Source organism: Etheostoma cragini, chromosome 1 (genome assembly GCF_013103735.1).
Source record: "Etheostoma cragini isolate CJK2018 chromosome 1, CSU_Ecrag_1.0, whole genome shotgun sequence".
NCBI lineage: Eukaryota > Metazoa > Chordata > Actinopteri > Perciformes > Percidae > Etheostoma > Etheostoma cragini.
Window position 1 is genome coordinate 2546819 of NC_048407.1, and position 21982 is coordinate 2568800.

Here is a 21982-nt window from a genome sequence, read left to right on the forward strand (position 1 = left end):
GGGGGGCTGCCAGTGCTGGACCAGGGCCCTGAGCGTCTGAGGAGGGTTCAGTGCATTTCTCAAGAGCACCTTGGCAGTGCCCAGGCGGGGAACTGGCCTCGTCTCCAGCTACTAATCCACACTCCGTACCTTGGTTCCGAACAGGGACTTGAACCAGCGACCCTCCGGTTCCCAACCCAACTCCCTACGGACTGACCTCTCGACACCTTAAAGTTGCAGTACTCAACATTCAGTCCATTATTTTAGCAGTAAACAAATATTTTCTATGTCAACGTATAGTAGAGTGTGTGACAGAATGAAGTCACAATTTCACATACTGTTTTGGTAGTTAGGTCAGCAGAGCATGCATGTTAGTACATGGGTAAACCTAGGTAATTCACACGTTGGGCAACCGTCTGCGAGAGCCATGTGGAGTCTCAGTCCAAATTTTTATTTTAGTATTTTGAGTACAGCGTAGCCAGTAAACCAGAAAAAACTGCCAGCTGATGTTTTATTTGCTCTGGCTTAAGACCATGACTGACAGAGGAGCATCATGCTTGAAAGAAGTTTGTAGACGTAGATGGCATTCACCGCCCAGCTCATCCCCCCAGGCTCTCGAAACCGCGATCATACAGTCAAACGTGGCATTGCTGATCAAACATGAATCAAGATTCTGGTACTATAACTTTACTGGAAGGTATCTACATAAGAGTGACATGACACTGTCTTGATAAATAATATAAACAAGTCCAAAACGTTCATGACGTCAGACTTCTTTTAGTAAGTGTCACGTAGTTGGTCATAACAAGTTATGGTTAGGGTTCATGTGTTATGATAGTGTCATATGTTCATGATGGTGTCATGGCACTCTTATGTAGATACATTCAAGTAAAGTGTTACCCCATAATGCATATTTCACACATCAAATGTTTTCAGAAGCACATTTTAGCATACTGTATAGCTGAAAGTTTGTGCCATTTTCTTTATGTTTTTTAAATGGACCAAACACTGCCCCAACTTGCATGTTTAGCTCAGAGAATTGTGATTACAGACACAGAGTGCTGGAAAAGCCTTTAAAGTTGAAATATTCTTTGGAAGTAACCTTTTATACAGAGAATGATTAGCATGACAAGAAGAGAGAAGCTTGCTCACTCCTTAGTGGGCATTACAAATTCCCTGAGTGAATGCTGCAGTGCAAGGCAGTTGACGTTTTTTTCCAGTTCCTTGCCCATGACAAAGAGTTTTAGAGTGCCAGCGGAGGTTGAAAATAAGGAGAGAGTGAGCAAAAGTTACATGGCTTGTATTGTGTGCTGGTAGGGGGCGCCCAAGACCTTTACCTTGCGTGGAGAAGCCAGACTTAGAGCAGATGGTGCAGTGATGATACATGCTCTATAAATTCATACAGGCCATTTCCATGTCAGACATCTGAGCTGTTCAGGAAGGAGTCAGACAAGCAGCTTTCATTTATATGTGAGCTTACAGTGTGAACACAGAATTAGATGGGTCAAAAAACCCAGGAGTTAAAGAGCCATTAAACCTATTTTCCAGTATAGTACCATAGTAAAACTGTACTGTACTGAGAATCATTGAATAGTCTATTGGTTAACTGAATGGCATCATGTCAGCTTGTCTTGATTAAACATCACTGAGCAAGGACAGACGTCTTTTACTCAACACTTACTCCCACGTTACCGGTACTGAACCACACAAAGAATCTTTAATTAAAAAGTGGGCCACAATTAATCTGCAGGAGACACACTTCATTCAAACTAGCAGCAGCTTGAGATTGTAAGCGTGATGTAATGTCTTTTGTGTGTGTTTGTGTGTGTGTGTATGCTTGGCTGAAACAGAGGAATGGGTGTGAGTCTGTCTCTGCCTGTCTGTCCTTTTCATGTTGGTACTTTATATAAAAGGTTTAAATGATGTGGCTCAGCATTAGCAGCACTAGCAGCGACCTGCTAAATGTCATTCTGAAATCACTCACTTATCGTTGTGCTTTATTAAAAGAAAAGCAGCACCAGAGTTTGTAAGTATAAACAGTTCCCGGACCCCTTTTACTTGAACCTTTACATACTTTTGTGGATACAAGTGTTGCAAATAGATGAAGTTGAACACTGTCCCTATATGCTGATGACACTAACGTCTGGTCCATATTGGTTTCCACGCCAACAGCTTTGCGGCGGTGACGCTGAAGCACTGTCTCCCTGTCCACATTGAGTTTGCCTATAATAACGGACAATGTTTCATTTTTCAATATATGTGTCAACTACCAGCCGCCACAGTGATACTGTTCTTGTTTTCACCTTGAGTGTGTGTGTGTGTCACATTCTCACTCCCATCTCGTAATTTACAGACTCTTGGTCAGGTAAGTGCCTTTGCCGTTGTTATTGGTGCTAACAGTCCCCTTTAGAGTCCCTTTTAATGCTCTTATGTAAAGAAACAGGTCGTGGGTGGTCTTACGGTTCTGTGACACGCGGGAATAACGGGACGGTTGAAGAAGAAGGCGACTTTAGGAAAGGTGACACGCAGGAGACGAACCCCCGTCTCCTGGGTGACAGTCCACTGCTCTCCCCAGTAAGTTGTACAAACATGCTGAAGGGCTGTAGACGCTGACAGCCACTGTCCAAACATCCGTATTTTACAAGTATAGAGTGAGAATGGGTTGGTGTGTGTGTGTGTCTCATCATGGTAAAATTGGGTCCTGGAGACACCTGCTGTAGCGGAACTACCACAAAAGGCAGTTTCGAGTACTTTTCATTTTGTCCCCGCATGTGCAAGATAGTCACAGAACTTTACGGTTGTGTAGTTGTTATCAAAATGAAGGGGGAGTTTAAAGATGGGGTTTGAAGGAGGGGGGGGTTGAAGTTGGGGTGTAAGAAGAAGAGGGGTAAGAAGTAAAGAATAGTCACCAATGGCCCAATGTGAGGTTGTGGCTGGTGTGATCCCATCGCAACATGGACTGTTTAAATTGTTTGAGACAGAAAAAAATAAGAATTTGTCCACTGCAACGCTAGAGGATTTTTAATTTGAATCGTAAACACAAAGTGTTGAATAAATAAACACATGTATGAATAAATAATGACATTTAATATATGGTAATATATATCTTTTCATTTCACACACATGTGCATTTAAACTGTGGTGAACGTGCCGCTGTGATGTCAATATAAAAAAATCACCGCGACACACAGCCGAGCTACGATGATGTTCAGGTGAGCCGTGTGGCTGCTTCAACCTGTCAACATGGATGCCGTGGGGGGGGGAGAATCAACAGGTAGTGGAATACACGGGGCGGCTGTGGCTCAATGGTAGAGCAGTCACCTGCCAATCGGAAGATTTCATGTCAAAGTGTCGTTGGGCAGGACACTGAACCATCGGAGTCTAACTGTGTGTGAGTGTGTATCTGATGAGCAGGTGGCAGGCAGGCTCGGCCAAAGTGTACAAATGTGTGTGAATGGTTCCGGTACTATGTAAAAGCGCTTTGAGCAGTTGTTAAGACTAGAAAAATGGTAAATAAATACAGTCCATTACACATGTGCTGTTACTCTCACAGAAAGGAAGTGGCAACAAACACCCTCCAGTTAGAGACAGATGTGAGTGCACACATCAGCTCGTCTCTTAACATGACACTGAAACCACAAATCCAACACTCAATATGTACAAACAAGTATGATGTCATCGTCCAAAAACTAAAGCAAATTAAAGACAAATAAAAAGAGCCCTACTATTTATATATTCCTACGTTGCAAGTCTTAATTCTAAAACAGTAATACTTTTAATATCTAGAGACTGCAGCGTGTCAGGTAGAGACATGGTTCGACTTGATTGATGGAGATAAGGTTGAACATTTAAATAAGTCCTTGAAAAGATATTCATGCCTTCATATCCAGAAAGTTTCTTCTGCTGCTTCCCCAACAACAAAAAGCCTGCTGGAATTGCACAGCTCGTGAAAGCTGAACGCAGCCCTCCATTCGCGCTCTCAGTGAGTCGCTGACTTTTGATTTTGGATTTTAAAATAGTGCTTCTTCTTTACCTTCAGGGTTAAGGCAAAAATACATCTCACAGTTGCTTTTAATATGTGAACTTCCTTAGTTTTAAGATTGTGGCTTGTTCATTCTAAGACAAAACGTGCTAAATATGCATTCAGTTGTAACAAATTTGCATCTGACACTCTAAAATTAAGATTTCATGCTACAGTTTCTGAAACTGGATGATACTGTAGGTATGTGTAGCTTGTTTTTGTTCTTTCTTTGTGTTTTACTTCTATTCAGCGTTTAGTTATTCACATTATTTTCTTCTGTTTTGATGTTGCACGTTGAAGGGCACAGTGTAAAAATATGAATATACTGTAACTCAATGCCTCGTGCTTCATTCACATGCACCTTATTGTTCTATGAATGGCAAGAACTTGCAGTAGCTGTGATGTCCATTTAGTTCTATCTTTGTTACTTTTTTGACGTTTAACACTACGTGACACTAACTTTTAAACATTAGTTTTACAGTTATTTGTGGAATTTATGGTCAATAAACCTCATTTATTGGAAATTATACCTAATGTTTGAGTGAGAAAAGCAGAAATTAGGATTTATTTAGACTAAAATTAAAGGAATGGATGTTGAAGGATAATCACAGACTGAAATACGTCAACTTTTACTCAACACTATTTCAAAACCACTTCAATTTGTTTTTCAAATGCTAGAAAAATTGAATAAGACGCCCCAAAAGTAATGAAGTAGAGATTTGTGGTTGACACAAAGAGCACAAAGAGCGTTGTGTGGAATCAATCATGTTATTTCAGGTAGTTAAAAAGAACATTGATACAGAAAATTGGGTCAATTTGACCCGAGGACAACGTGAGGGTTATCTGGTGTCCGGGAACGGCTGTCTTGTCCTTGTCTGGAGCACGGTGTAAAAGAACAGACACCCTTGGCCTGAGAGAAACTGGCAACATAAACGCTTTATTGTGACTGAGTGATTCGTCTCATTGTACGTTGTATTACAAGAGCTGCTGTAAAAAGCTTTTTGGGAAGTCATTTGTCTGTACTGATGCTGTGAGTACTGTAAAAACCGACCTATTTGCTGTCATGGTTCTTGTTTTTTGATCCTGTTTTCTTTTCCTTCCCCGTGTTCCCTCCCCTGTCTTGTGTTCCTCTGAGTGTCTGTATGTTCTGTTTCCTGCTTTATTTTGAAGTCTGGTTTTTGTCTCGTCTTGTTTCTAGTTTTACTTCCTTTGTCTTACAGCTCTTGTGATTACCTGTTTTCCACCTGCTTCCCTGGCCTCTTGTCACCTGCCTCTCAATACCTCATTACCTTGTTAATGTCTGTGCTTCCCTCGTGTCTTGTCAGATTGTTGTGGTTGGTTGGCCTACATGTTCATCGTCCTGCTGTGTGTTCCCTAGGAGTTTTATCCCAGTTTGTCCTTCCTGTCTCTTTCTCGCCTCCCCCCTCCCCCCGAACCTCTTTGGATTTTGGGGTTTGGGGTTTTTTGGACTTGATTTTGCTTTTTGGATTTTCTGTCCGTTTTCCCTTTTTTGTCAATAAATTTGTGTTTTACTCCTCCAGCCTGCCTGCCGTCCTCATCTCTACGTTCGGGTCCTTAACTATTTATTCAACCTTAACACAAACTTTATTTCAACATCAGTGGTTCCTGTCTATTCTAACAATAGACTACGTTTATGTACAGACTATAAAATATACTACATGCTGTAGAAATAATCCATTACAACTAAATGCATTGCTTTCAAAATTGGGCCTGAAAGGACAGGGTAGTAACAAAATGGTCAAAAGTAAAAGTACTCATTAGACAGCAGAATGGCCCCTGTGAGTATAATTTAAATATATTATTGGAACAGCTGTATTGGTGTGTTACCATATTGGCCTGACTTTAATGTTGTAGTTTTTCAAGGTGGAGAATGTTTAACCAGTTTATATACTGCTAGGGAATTTAATCTGTTTGTTTAATATACTAATAAATGTGTATGTGGAATCATAATTAGAAAAGTAACTAGTAACTATGACTGACTGTTAATTTTGGATAATACATACCTAGTAATGTAGGAGTAAAATGTTGACAATATTTCTCAAGTAGACGCAGTAACAAGTAAAAATAAAGTACATGTACTTTAAAATTGCATTTGAGTACATGAGTGCTGGGGGGGTTACAGTTACACCACTGTTTACACATCAAAGTGGGAACACACTTGCAGCTCATTAGCATTATTTAACAATGCCAGGTGAAATAATCAAGCATAAGACCCTGCACACCCACACAGGTGCTTTCACTTAACCCGCTGATTAGAGCTCCAGTCAGGTGGAAGCTAGGTGGAGCTTTGCTGGGAAATGTGTGGGAAGCAGTCTAATCAGAAAAGATAAGTGCTGACACCTGTGTGGAAAGGGAATGGGGCAATGGACTTACAACATTTGGAGGTGAACAGTAGACCCGCGTTATGAAATGGCTCAGAAATCAGTGATGTTACCTGGTGCTGCTGGGGGGGCTTGGGCAGCACTGGGCAAGCTTGGAAGGAGTGTACAGATGCAGATTTTAAGTTGTGCCAGGGCACCTTTTAGCCAAATCCCCACCGACACACAATACAGTACCTCCAGCACAGTCCCCTTAACTGTTTTTAGGCTGAACCTGAGCAACTGGACCGTTAATACAATTAAAACGTTTACCACTCTTTTCTGTCTAAGTACTGTATTGTAATTGTTGTTTGCAACTTGTAATACATATAAAGCAACACTGTTTTTTATAAGTGCTATATAATAAACTTCATTATTATCCTTAAATGACCCACGGCATGACAATTTCACTTTTAGTTTTTTTTACTATAATGAGTTCCCCAAGCCTGCCCATGGTCCCCCAGAGACTAAAAATGGTGATAGGTGTAAACAGAGTCCTGGGTATCCTGCTCTGCCTTTGAGAAAACGAAAGCTCGGATGGGCTCAAAAGCTACATACTCATCTTAACCTTCATTCGTGGCTGTAATTCTGCACCAAGGCTGAATTTTTGGAAAGAGACTTTGGATACAGTATTAGGGGACCACTAAGGTCTACATAAAAGAAACTTCAGATACAGTATTAGGGGACCACTAAGGACTATATTATTCAAAATAAAAGCATCCAAAGAGCACCATGTCATGGGACCTTTTAAAAGCTAAAATACCAAAACCTCCTCAACCATATTCATGCAAATTCATCATCATCTTGGAAATCTAGAGTTCAGCTCAGCAAGTCACTGTGGCATTCAGGAATGGTGCTCATAAATTATGCCCTTGTAGCCGAGCTGCACCAATCACATTTATGAATCTGATGTAGGTGGTCCCATATGCAAGCTGCACCAATCACATCGGTGCATGTGATATAGGCGGGCCGGAGGCGAGCTGAACAGATGATGACAGCGCTGCAATGTCAAAGTCGTTAGTAAACATTACAAGATGGCTACCGATGAACACCAGTTAATTGAAATGGGTTTGGCCGCTACAAAGAAAGAGTTAGACTTGGCTTTTTATCTAAAATGAGAACAGAACACGGCAGTCAAATTGTTCCTTTACAAGAAGGACGTCTTTGCTGTTTTGCTAACTGAATATGGCAAGGGTTTAATCTAGCAGTCCGCTCCGCTGCTAGCTAAGCGTACGGGGAGGAATATGTCAACCCGTGTATTGTTGTGATTGGTTGTAGTTTTTTGCAATAGCTTGCATTTAGATTTTCTAATGCATGCTTGGTGCCGCCCCTCGAGTTGGGCCATTTTCATTGCTCATTGCCAGACCCTTAATCTTTTCGGATCTGGGTCTGGATTTCCCGGCTACACCTAAAGTTGAACAAACAACTGATTAACCACTGGTCTTCAACCACAATACACAGGTTTTTCCCCAATGAAGAAGACAAATTAATTATTCAACCGTCTTCAAACACGTCTAACTCTGTGCCATTACAGGATGTGTAATGGTTTCGGAATGGAAAAAAACATTCCTCTGCTGTCAAATCACATGCCAAGAACCACAGTTTATTGGAAAGTGTATGGAGTCTCACTTATTAGTTCACATCTGTCCCAGGTGTTATTTCTGAACACACCTGGTATTGTTTACCTGGTGTGGCAGGTTTCAGAAACAGTTTTCTCTGTTTTTTTCTTTCCCTTCTTCCTTCTGTTCTTTCTTGCCGTCTGTGTCAATCATCTTGTTAATGTTAATTTTATTGGCAGATGCTGTGATGCCAATCAGAGACACCAACCTTTTAATACATCCACGCAGGACCTTTTATTTTAAAATGAGGTTGCACCATAAGGATGAACTGATGACAAAGGAAGAGTAAAGCTAAAGAGGAAAATAAAGAGTGATAGTTCTGCTTGTGATGACATAAAATTCTAATCATGGAGCAACAAGGCTAGAGACTGACATGTTTTGATCTTCATGCTGATATGTGGCCTACTGTGAGACCTCACAATGAATCAGGCAGATCTCATGTTTAAATGTATACATTATCGAGAATAGAGAGAGTGTGTGGGAGAAATAAAGGGAAGAATCAGTGGAGAGAAACAAAGCAAGGTTACCATAGATGAAAAGGATGTCTGGAGTTTTGGTGTCTGAGATGATGACAGAAAAATGTCGGACTTTTCTGCATTTTGTGGCTCCTATCCAATCCTAATATGGCTGTCGGGCTTCAGGGAGAATGGCAGCTCCTCCGTCTGAATCACAGAATACCTCAGCTCATTGCAAAAAACCTTCAAGAGCTTCTCGTCTGCATACCGAGTGGCCTTGAGGAAGAGTGGGGACAGGAGAGGAGGAACAAAGAAGAGAAGTTTGATGGAGGAAAAGCTGTCTCCATAAATGATGTGCTGTATGCTCTCACAGCATGTCCACAACCTAGTGAATGACAAATCAAAAAACAGTACAAGAAAGTACGTCTGTCAAAAGAAACACTGAGAGATGAACAAAAAGAAATATGCATATGCTATTCCACAATGTAAACTGTCTAGTGCTCACTGATAAACTAGAACTTGACTATTTTGGAGATTTGACAGAATCTTTCAAATCTGGAGTCCCTTGTACGGTTGCCCTGAAAGGACATCTCAGGGTCAGCTTGTCAAACTCCACTTTCATCAGCCTCAACAGCACTACGTCAGAGCAACATATCTTTGTTTTGTTCAGTCGCACTTAAATCTTAAAGGAAATCTAGCATTCGCGTTTTATGTACTGTGTGTCTTTTTCAGTGTGTTCTCATGAACAGGTCCGTATGATAGATATATATATATATATATATATATATATATATATATATAAATAAAAAGACTGCCGCTGATGCAGAGCCTCAGAGGGCGTGGCGCCCCCTACAGAGGGCGTCACCAAGGCTCTGTGATGCCGTACGGAAGTTGCAAGCCTAGCAGTAGTTGCTAGCTGTCTTTAGCTGCCATACAGCTCTGGACGTCAGCTACAAAGCTTTGTTGAATCAGCAGCAGTTTTTAGTAAAGTTACCCGAAAATAAGGGGGCTTCGAACCAGGTAGAGACGCCGGCCCCAGACCTCCGTATCAGCGGCAGTTGGCTGTTGAGTCACCCAAGAATAGAAAGCTTTGAGCTGGGTAAAGGGCAAGCTATACTATGTTTAAGTTTAGGTAACAAAAAGTAAGCATTGTTCTGCAATACATAAAAGTACATCTGTCAAAAGATACACGGAGAGAGTGTTTTAGTTGGCACTAAAACAACGAATAAGATCAGAGTTTGGATTAAAGCAACCAAAGGAACTCACATTTCTTGTGTCCAAGTCCTTTGTTTTCCCCAAGGATGTGAGCCCTGTGTTTTATGACCCACCCCAAGCACCCCAACCTATCAGATAACTTTGAATCTCTTGTAGGGGTTTGTTTACAATCTGTCTGATCACATGACCCCTAACGTTTCTTACCCTGTAGGACCTATTTAGCAATGGTACAGTTCCAAGCAATTAACTTTATGAATAACAGTTGGCATAACTAAAGATTTTGGACAGAGCGACGGAAATGGCAAAGAACTATATTCAACTTATACTCATTAAGACTATCATGGAAATTAACCAAATATTGGATCCCATTTATACCTTTTTTCCCCATTCAATGAATTAACATGTTATAATTGCCTCACTGTAGTAGTTTTCATTGATAGTGGTAGATTCACCTTGCCTGACATAGCCCGACCATTTGACAAATGCAATTGAGTCAAGATCCTCTCGATTTCCAAGGGGTGTTCTCAACATACAACGTGGCGCTGATCGACCACCTGGACCAGGTTTGTCCAGTGTACATGGCCGATCCAAGCACAATCACAACGTATAAGGATGGGACTCAGTGCAAAGTAGGTGGGGATGAAACAATACCTGAGTGATGGAAAATGTACACAGACTACAGCATATAGAGATGAGCTGGTATGTCAAACTTTTGTCAGTTCCTTCATCTCCCACCGCTTATCCACCAAGGGGTCGCGGGAGCAGCAGCTCCAGCAGGGGACCCCAAACTTCCCTTTCCCGAGCCACATCAACCAGCTCCGACTGGGGGATCCCGAGGCGTTCCCAGAACATGTTGGAGATATAATCCCTCCATCTAGTCCTGGGTCTTCCCTGAGACCTCCTCCCAGCTGGTTGTGCCTGGACCACGTCGCTAGGGAGGCGCCCAGGAAGCGTTTTAACCAGATGCCCGAACCACCTCAACTGGCTCCTTTCAACACGAAGGAGCAGCGGCTCTACTCCCAGCTCTTCTCAGATGACTGAGCTTATCACCCTATTTCTAAGGGAGACACCAGCCCCCCTCCTGAGGAAACCCATTTTGTCCATGTGTACCCTGTACAAATCCTGTCAGATATATGGCAAACATCTTTCTTCTCAAGAGAAGCTTTTAGTGCAGTTGATTTTCTTTTTGTGAGAATATACCGTCCAGTTTGTTCAATATTGACACAATGGTGGATCCAACAGAAAGTTCCACATTAGCTGCAGCCATCTTGGTGGTTTTTAGACACTGCCTTAAGAACACTCCTCAACCATGTTTAGCTCAAGCATTTCCTTTATTTGATGAATAGTTGTGGCCTGGCATAGATTAGGTGGCTGCAAATCTGTTCAAAACAGAGGGGGACCAGACCCGTCCGCCGGAGCAAATAATACATTAGCTTGCAGATGTGTTTGGTTCCCAGGCTAGGAGCTTGCATTTTACCACAAGATTTAAATTGCCTTGATTTGTTCACGAGAAAAGGTGCATAATGTAATCCAGCGTTAGTGTTTGAAATTGTATTGTAGCCTCACTGTTTACTGTTCACTCTCCTACAGCAGACAACATTAAAAGCATTCAACTGCTGAAACACAGGCTTTTATTGTGAATCTGTCACAGTCACTGACGTTGACAGAAACTGTTAATCAAAAATGTGTTTTGAAAGACTTCAATTTTTCCATTACATTGTACCTGCTTGACTCAACTCTACTCGCCTTTGGTGGTTTCCCATTATAAAAAGAGTCCCAGCTACCTGCCAACAGGTATTTATTATCACATCTGTGGAGGTTCCAAGAGAGATGAGGCAATACCAAGAGGTGACGTGAAAACCTGCAGATTACTGATTGGTCGGCGAGAATCATGACTATTCACTGGGTCATCATTGCTGAAGCCGGACGGACGGGGTGTCCCGAACAAACCCGCCATTGTTAAATAGTTTATCTCGCCGTGTTATTTGCTGCCTCCAGCAGAAACTAAATGTGTCCGCCAAGAGTCAAAAACAACACACTTCGTTCTGTGTGTGTGTCACATTAGGTCACGGCAGTTGCCTGTGGCGTCGCTATGAGAACCAGCCACGCTCGCCTAACCCATGAGGCCGTACTATATCTGCAATGGCAAAAATGAGGGCGGGGCACCGAGGCAGGTCAATCAGAGACCATGTAATGGAAAAACGCCAATAGTCCATTTTTGGCAGTGATCAGAATTAATTGCAAATTGTTGTGAAACTTCCTACTCCCACAAAGTTAAACCATTTTACTGCCTTGCCATTGTATGTAAGAAAACTAGTGACATGTGCAGCATGAAATAAGATCAGTGTTAATTATGGCATGATAAAAATGGCTAAAAAAGACTGACTTCTTCATTAAAACAATGTGTTTTTCTCTGAACAGATATAGAAAAAGATACTGCTTAAGGAGTTATTGCTGTAATTTTAAACTGCACACCACAGGTACCGCCTAATCAACCAAGACTAAAATCCTTAGGCACATTGATTGAACAAAAGGTGATCCTTAATAAAACATGGCTGAATCCAAAAACAGTTATCCAACAACAGAAAACCCAAAAGTGAAATAAACTACACATTAGGAAGACACATTAAGGAGCCATCAACAAACACAGACAATTTGACACTGAAAAAACAGAACACATATACACAAGGAGATGAGGGTGGTAACGAGGGACAGGTGACGTGTGGGCTGACGAGGCACAGGTGAATCACATCAGGGAGGGCCAGCCAATCACAAAGGCGGTAAATCACGGCTAATTTATCAAGACATTGACACAAGAAAAGACGTAATAACACAAAATCCGGGACCATGACACATTAACATTAATGTCACAGGTGTTAACATTAGCATTACCATTGGTGACATGGATGACGTTTACCTTGAACTGATGATTTTTTTATTTGCAAAATGTAATAATCATAAAATCCAGTCTGGATTGCCAACCAGGCAAAACAGGCTAAATCTACTCAGACTTCAATTTAAATAAATAATGTCAAATTTAAATTTGCTAATTTAACACAGCAAACCTGGGCTTGGTATTCTGGCATTGCTCAATGCAAATTCTAATGAAGCTGGTCATGCTTTGTTTGCTGTGTGTGATTGGCCCTTGAAGGTTGTTGGGCAGCCTGCATACAAACATACTACACAGAGAGGGGCAGAAACTGGGTTGTAGTGGGGGCCCAGTGGTCATTTTTGCCTTGATATGATAATATCAGCCATGCCTAAAATCACTTGCCTCTTGACACTCATGTTCGGGTCAAGCATCACTATCTTTATACTTTTACACTGGGTAAGAATCTATTGTAGCCTTGGTGTTCCAAGGTGTGCTGGCTACAACAGCTTATTAGAGTTTTTGCAGTAATAAGTTACATTTTTGGAGACAAATTGTCTAGCTTGAATCACGTTCACTAATGTACAGCACTGGACTGTGCCCTGATTTTCCACCCCAGCGGCAATTTGGTTGGGATCAAAGTCAGGGCAAAAACTTACAAATCCTGTGTTGAAACCTGGAAAATATTTCCATTCATTTGCACTTATTTACATTTACAAACATTGGTTGATATGACCAGACGGGCAGTCAATAACACAAATGAGTGCAAGGAAAGGTTATAACTCAGTACAAAATACTAACCATGTTTAAGAGTGTGGTCGAGAGCAAAGGTTTTCAAAAACTCAAATAACATGCCCCTGGTTAATATGCACAGAGTGAATACAGAGAGAATTGTCTCTTCAACCGATTAAGCTGTGTGGTTGAGTTTACTTGTCACTAATTGTGTTTTAGTCCGTACCCTGTCATTCCCTCCGAAAATAATTCACTGTTTCCTTTATTCTCTTCTCATTCTTTCCAATATTTCATTATTCTTCTGTCATCTTTTACCCCAGATCCTTGCCCTCCTCTTCTACCTTGGCTTTTCATCAACAGATGGTCTCTCTCTCTCTCTCTCTCTCTCTTTCTCTCTCTCTCTCTCTCTCTCTCTCTCTCTCTCTCTCTCTCTCTCTCTCTCTCAGAATGGTGTGTTCTGTTAAGTGGTCTCGTGTTGGGGGCTGCAGTTAGCCCGCAGCAGCACACTCTCTAATTAAAGACAGCTAATGAACGATAGCATTAGCATATCAATGAAGGCCAAACTCTATCTGCCCGGCAGCCTGAGTGTGCCGAGTCCGTGAGATGCCGACCACACAAAGCCAGGCTGCTCAGAGGAGGAAGATGGAAATGCAGACTAATGGACCATGTTGGCATACATTTATGAAAATTAAGGCCAGAGCAAACAAAATGGCAATTAACTATATTTTCCTATTAAAGTTATAATCATTAAGATTATCGTGAAATGGAACCATTTTTTCGATCCTATCAATGGTCTGAGGATGGATTCGTTCTATTGGTATTACCACTAGCCATTCAAGGTGTTTTCATTTTGCAATCACCTCTTTAGTTTTTTGCTAACCTAAATCAACCCAACATCGGCGGACCAATTTGTAAATCAGTCTGTTAGTCATTTTTGATATCCAAGGGGCATTATTCAAGGGTTGCAGACTAATGGAAAACATATTGGTTGTATTATGCAAAGCACTCCCAACACTGATTAGAAAATAATCTGTAACATAATCATGTATTAAACAGTGATCTCTTCAATCACTAAAAGAAACACTTGAATATAGTCAAATAGCCTACTATAAAATTCCCTTAGGTACTGCAATTACTGTTAGTGTGAGCTTACATGACGAATGCCATGACCTTCTCTAATCTCTGTGTTACATATTGCAGCTTTATACATTTTGAGCAATATTTAAACACCTTGGATATCTTATCTCATTACCCTGTCTTGTTGCTGTGGTAATTAAAGAATAAAGTATTTAGTTTTTTACAGATAATGTATCTCTTTTGGGCATTGCCATAGGCTTAGTTGGGTAACTAGAAAACAGTGGGAGGAGGGGAATGGTATCTGAAGATGTGATCTGGATAATGACATCTGAACATTTGCATCTACATCTGGCATTAATAAGCCCTCCCAATATCTTAATTCTGCCCATATTCTTTTTTTATCTAATCTTAATAAGTATAAATGAGGTGGAACTTAACCATCTCAGGTCAAGGGAAGTGATGCTGGATACATACAGGAGACAGCTATGACATGCAAGGCTACCAAAGCCAATATTACTTCCAGCCAGTGTTGGGAGTAACGCATTACTGTAATTCCAACACTTTTAGCGGTAACATGCCTGTAACTAAATATTTTTTTGAATTAAGTAACAATTACAATTACTGAACTTTAAATGAGTTTAAATGAGACAGATAGGCATACTTCGGCTGATTCTGAATCTGACATTGCACGATCTTATGGTGGCGCAATGATACACCTGTCATGGTTTGGGGTTTAGTTGGGATTATTTTTCCCTTTTTTGCCTCCTTGTGTTTGTTTCTTAGTTTTCTCCCCAGTCTTGTGTGGTCATCTCTGTCTTGTGACTCCCTGGTAAGTGTCAGTTTGTTCTACTTCTTGTTTTTTTTTATAGTATGGTTTCCTGTCTTGTCTAGTCTTGTTTTGTGCCTGTCTGATTGTCCCGCCCCGCCCTAATGGGATTCACCTGACGTTACTTTGGACTTCTTGGATTCATGGTGTTTCTCGGATTTTGCCAGTGCCCGTTACTGTGACTGTGGAATAAATCATTATTACCTGCTATCTCCGCTCTTGGGTCATCATTCCTGCCTGAACACAACAACACCAATCAAACAATGAGCATTAAACCACAGAAGCCTTGAGTGGGCTTTCTCCCCTGGAAGTGTGGACATAACTTTTCGCTCGTTGACATTAAAGACGTAGACAAGTGTGGTGATGAGGTGTCAGTTATGTGCAGGTGGAAGAGCCTAGTCACATCTAAGAGTAGCAATCAAAATCTTATAAAGGAGCTGTTGACAAAGGTAGTAGCAAAAGAGCCCCGCCCTACGGATGCTGGAGGTGCCACTCCATGGAAACAACCAAAGAGATTTTACACTGACTGCAGCGGAGCCGATAGCCGAGCTGAAAACGTTGATTTTAGGTATGTTGTCGGTGACAAGCATCCTGCATCAATTGTCGAGATTGGCTAATTACTTTCCCAAATACTGTAGATCAAAAGTAATAAGTAAAGTATTTTAATTACTTTTAAAAGAAGTAACCTAACACTAAATTTCAGTAACTTGCCCTACACTGCTACCAGCTCCTTTCAACCAAATACTGTGCTTCCAGGAACTAGAGAGCCACATAAACACAGGCAGAGTTCGCAGTGGTTCAGGGGGCTCACTGTTTACCCTGGTGGTTGCCAAAAAGGTATGTATGGATTTAAATATGATTTAGTTTTCACAATAACGCAGAACTAGTGATTTATCATAATGCCTTTTTGTGTGGTAATGAATACAAAGGGAACATTAATTGTGTGACCGTTTTTGTAAAACATAGGTTCTGGTCTTATTCAAGTCCTTGCATTGTGATGGACAGGCCCTGCTTCCCTTAGCTAGCAACCACAGTCTGAACACTGTCTCTAATGTGCACAGCATTTATCGCTAAGGTCATGCTGCCACCTAGTTAAGAACCCAATACACTAAAATTGATGCTAATAATTGCTAATAGCTAGGATCTGTATCTGGTTAACTGTCACATTTAGCAATTTGTAAGAGTTTAGTTTCTATGGTAATTCTCACTATGTTCCATCACTCATTGGGCCTATTTTTCGGGATATGAAAATGCACCTACTGGTATCCTGGTTATACATTATTCTTATACAAATACTTTTGCCTCTTTTCTGCACATTTCCTCTAGATTTTTTGTGAACCCCCAACCTTGAAGTTCAAACTGCAACTATAGAAACTAGGGACTAAATTAGTTGCACGACTAAAACAACGTTTCAACGAACGCCCAAGACGATTCTGATTGGTTTAAAGAAATCTGAGACTATGGTTCATGTCACAAAACAACTCAAGATGATGGTGTGGGTTAAAATACTAATGTGTGTGGCATAAGTTATGAACAACACGCAGCCTACGGAACTTTAACTACAAATTTGGTTTCACACGGGATGCAAACACCACTCTTCTGGTTGAACGTCCTGTGGTGGTTATTCATTTAAAGCCCCCATATGCTCATTTTCAGGTTCATAATTGTATTTTGTGGTTGTGCCAGAATAAGTTCCCACGGGTTCATTTTCAAAAAACAATGTTTTTGTTGTACTGCACATTGCCGCGGACCCTCTTTTTTTACCCTCTTTGTCTCTGTTTTAGCTCCAGAGTGAGTCATCTCACTTGTTTTAGCTACAGAGTAGCTATACTATCTTTGTTGGGAGTTGCACATGCTCAGTAGCTTGGATACCTCCAGCTTTGGTCAGTCCAAGGCAGGATCAGGTGGGGGACTTCTTCTAGACGAGGGCCAATTGTGGAATACCAGCACAACAGAGACAGCAAGTAGTTTGGAGATTATGGTACGCTAGTGGCTGTTGTAGCACTGTTTTGCCATTAAGAGCGAGCTAGCATGCTTAACTCTAAAAGCACATAGGTGTTTAGAGTGATTGATAATGAGCATTATAAACACAAGATTACTTTCAGAAACCAGTAATAAATTAAGTATTACAGCGGGAAAAACAGAAGAAAAAGGAAGAAATAAAAAGCCTTGTCTGCTTCCTTCTATTGTTGCTTCACAGCGTGAGTTAACAGTCACTCTGATGCAAGCGTTTTTACTACTCCATTTCACAAAGCCATGGAGACTCCTTGACTCACTCTGTGATCCACTTCTCTTCACAACCTAATGTCAAGAGCGCAGCTGACACTCCGGGGACTGGGACTTTGAACCTGCGCTTGTACTGCGTTGGTTGACTCTCGGCCTACTGTGAATTGGGTGTCTGATCTGATGTAAGCCTATTCACAGACTTCTGTAGTAGCAGAGACATTTGCAGCTTAGGTTATCTCATCATATCTCATTGATCTAATCAAAATTAGTTCATGCTTAAAATTGTATTACCCAGTCAGAGTTGTTGTTACATAGCAGAATAAAGAGGGTTAGCTGGTTTGAAATACTCTAAAGTGACTCCCTTCATCAAATTAACTCTACCTGCTTATCCCTGAGGGTCAAAGGGATGCTTATGCCGATCCCATCTGCCATTGGCGAGAGGCAAGCTACACCCGGGACAGGTCACCTCGGTTACTCTAAAGTAACACCTCAACCGACTCTGGTAGGATTAAAGTAATTCCTCACTGTTAAAATATCAATTAGTTAGGCGCTTGACAAGTATGGACTGACATGTCACATGAGAAGGGCGTGTAGGTTGATCTGATTTAGCCAAATAGCAGCTGTTGAGATGAGATTCTGACAAAAAAATACATAACCAGGAATTCCCTTGAGAGTGAAATCTCTTTTCTGAGAGAACTGGCCAAGACAGCACACCAGTCATAATTTAAGTGGAAATACAACATAGTTAAAACAAACAAGCATCTCACAGAGGAAAGGGACAGGTCAAATGTGTCACATTTTTGAGTTACGTGGCATTTTAACGTGGCCTTAAATTCAGATGATTGAGATTTTGTCCTGAGGGAGAGTCACAGAGGCTGCATGCCGACGGCTACAATCCACAAGTTTCTACACAGAGAAAACTAGCTAAGACAAAGGACTTTTCTTGTTTTCCCACAACCCAACTTTCGTAAATACACCTTTTAAACCTGAACTACTGCACACCAAGGGGCGGACTCGCAGAAAACTCAACAAGGGAAGATGAAAGACAAACCCAGAGCGACAGAGACCAGAATTGACCGGCTCGGCTTCAGAACGCAAAGCAAAACAACGTCAGGGTTAGTCAGTTTAACACAGCGCAAACCCCTCTGATGTAGGAAAGATATGCACCTAACCACGTAAGATTAGTGTCATTCTCAAGTTGAATGCAGTGCACAGGGAAAACAAGATGGGGCGTTCGTGTTACCAGCTATGCTGGCCTGTAGTAGCCATATTCCTTTGTGTTGCAAGCCATGGCTAAGCAGGGCTGTGGAGAATCTCTATGCTGAAGAAAATATGTCCCTACTACTTTAAGGCTGCTCAAACTCAGTTGGTAGTGGAATGAAGGCAGAACAGAAGGCACTAAAAGGAGAAGAGTAAACTATATAGATTACACATATTGATTTAACTCAAGCAAAATAAAACTCTTTCAAGTTTGAGAGGATTTTTGGGGAATAGAGTCCCCCAAGCCCGGCGGAGCATTGAAGCCAAGTGGTGCAATTGGTCTAGTGAGAACAGAGAAATTCAGTGAGAGTGGCACTTCATTTATTTCTTTTTCACTAGTCCCCTTTTCTTAAGCCCGTAGAGGCTAATGGCTGCCAGGACAATGAGCTACAAAGGCTGACCCGACGTCCTGTGGAGGGATGCACGGTTGATTCATCTCTTAGTTGCATGATTCTTGCCGTATAGCAAGAAGGGTAAAAAAAGAAGAAAAAAAAAGATAAAACACTGAATAAATCAGACACATTAATTGTGTTTTCTCCAACTCCTATTCCCTGCCGGCATAATTAAGATGTGTTTATTTGGACACAGTTTGCTCTTCAAGGAGGTAACACAGCTAATTGGTATTATACTCAAGTCACACGTACATTGCAATTATATCAACTAGCTGCTGCTGCAGTAGCTACTTTGTAGAGCTGGCATATCCAATTACTGATTTAAAGGATAAAATGAGGACATATTTTAATGGATTTGTAAATGCAATAACATTTAAAAGGGGGGTTTTGCTTGGTCTCTCGGGAGGAGCGAGGGGGTGGAAAATTCAATTGGCTCTTTCACCCACAATGTACTCCCACTGATTCTTTCAATGAGGAAGCATGGGTGGGTGGGATTAAAAAGTGGTGGATTTTTTTACCTGATGATGTTGCATAATTATACCCTTCATTAACAGATTAAGCCCTGAACACCACTAGGGAGTTTTTCTTTTTTTTTCTCACATGTTCCACTGTGCTAAATCTCAGCCACACTGTGATTACTTAAGCCGAGTGCGACACCTTGGCTTCTGTGTTTTTGCAGATAATACAACATCATTTTTTTTTTAACTTTCCTTCGCTCTATTTTCCTGAACTTACAAGGATTTATTGCCCCTGGAGTTTATTAAACACATTGAGTCATTTTGGGTCTGCAACCCATGTGTTTTGGGCTGAAAATCAAAGGAGAGGATTTATATATGGAGGAAACTCGCTAGAAAGGGCATTAAAGTCAGATTCTACCATGCAACGGATTCCTGAGGGAAACAAAAGCAATTTAGTTCTTCGAAAAAAAGATTTCTGACTTCTTTATTAAACATATTCTATGATAAGAACAATATTTACACCATGTATTAGAAGTTGAATCCCTCATGATCTCAACAAATGAAACCATTATGAACTATTATTAAAATTATTTTAGCTTTGCTGTATGGAACTTATCCCAAGATATCTTGTTTTCCTCCAAATATACATGACATCCACATCTTTCAAAGCACCATTTATAATAACCATAATTAACAAATAGTGTATTGATATTAATTCAGCTTTGCTTACGTTATTTTACAGTTAAAAAACATTATGTTCCCTAATCTTATAATTTCATCATTAGTTAAAGGAAATATAACAACATATTTTATAACTTCAGATAATTTATAGTGTAGGGTAGCTCATTCTGACTGGTAGGAAATATATCAGAATGGCCTACTTCCTCTATAAATGTACTTAAAAGTATAATAGCTCACTCTGACAGGTAAGAAAAATCAATCAGAATGGCCTATTCCCTTTATTGATGTGTTCAAAAGTAAGGTTGCTCATTGTTACAGGAATGAAATATCTATCAGATGGGCCTACTTTCTCTATAAATGTAGTTAAAATAAGGGTAGGTACTTCTGAAAGGTAAAAATGTCTATCAGTGTGGGCTACTTCCTGCAATAAGGGTTGCTCATTCTGTCAATAGGCAATATAAATCACAATGTGCTCCTTTTAGGAATGTAGTTAACAGTAGGTTAGCTTATTCAGTCACATAGAAAATATATAAGAATGGCCTACTACATCCTATAAATGTAGCTTAGCTACTTCTGAAAGGTAGGAAATATAAATCAGAAAAGACTACATCCTATTTAAATGTGGTTAAAAGTAGAGTTGCTCATTCTGACAGGTAAATATACTTATCAGAGTAAAACACTGAACAATGCTATTTGGCAAGAATTGGCACCGTCTTTACATGAACTCAACTGACCTCTATTCATTTTTAGCTGTGGCAACACCTTTCATCACACACTCCCCACACACACACTATTGCACACATTGCTCTTTTCACCTCGAGTTGAAGAGACAATTGCGACAAATAACACAGTCACAGCTTTACAAAAGAGACAAAAAGCCAACTAATAAGAGCTCAAATCACACAGAAATATGTGCTGAAGAGATAATTTGCCAAAAGACTAAATACGTTTGTCATTTGCGATTCTTGGCATGAAAACTGAGTTTTTATCTTTCAGTTAAAGAAAAGGCAAACAAGTGAGGGTTAAGAAGATCTTTTTAATCTTCTTAACCCATTTGCATATTCACGCTGTAATTTTCCTCCCAGGTTGCATTTAAATAATACAAATCCAGTCTATATTTGTCAGCTGTGAGACTATCCTATATTTATTAATATAATTGAACACATTCCAGCCGTCAGAAGATGATGCCAAGGGGGGCGTAAGAACAAGGAGTCACATCTGGAGGCCCACTTCTTGCAGCCTCGTTTCTTCGACTCTGAAACCGGAGCATCACAACGAGAGCCAGAGTGCGAAGGCTGATTGCTCAGGCCCCACTCATGCCTCTTCTTTTATTGTCAATTTTCCCGGTATCAATTTTTTTTTTGCGTTTATTTGAACTTGTTTACATTACTGTCTCCCATGGTTTTCCATGTGTCCCTTTGTCTTCACTTCCACAAGGTTCAATAGCTTGTCTTCCAGGATGCTTCAGCAAAGAACCGTCCTCAGTTTCTGTTTCCTTCTGTCTCTTCTTCCATAAGTGGGTCAGAATTCCTAAACTAATGAACCACTTTTAATACTTCATCTGCACTTTTGAATGACAATATTCATCAGCGTGCTCAATCAAATAAGTACCCCGTCTCTGATGAAATTAGTGATATCAAATGCGAGACTGTAAAAATTACATCTCTCTATCTCTGCATGTGTTTGTGTAAGCTGAGAGGAGGTGGAGAAAGCATAACCCAGCCAACATGTACATATGGGCCCCATATGGGTTACAAATGGGCTCAATGGGTACCAAGTGGGCATGGGCTTTAA

At 40.7% G+C, this 21982-nt stretch overlaps 1 long non-coding RNA gene across 1 annotated transcript in view; it reads left to right on the forward strand.

The window, feature by feature from the left end:
* Positions 1-18138, forward strand: part of LOC117942176 — a 23178-nt gene extending 5040 nt beyond the window's left edge. The window contains exons 2-3 of the long non-coding RNA XR_004656082.1: positions 15523-15528; positions 18127-18138. This is a non-coding gene — a long non-coding RNA (uncharacterized LOC117942176). The remainder of the gene's footprint in view (positions 1-15522; positions 15529-18126) is intronic.
* Positions 18139-21982: the final 3844 nt, after the last annotated feature.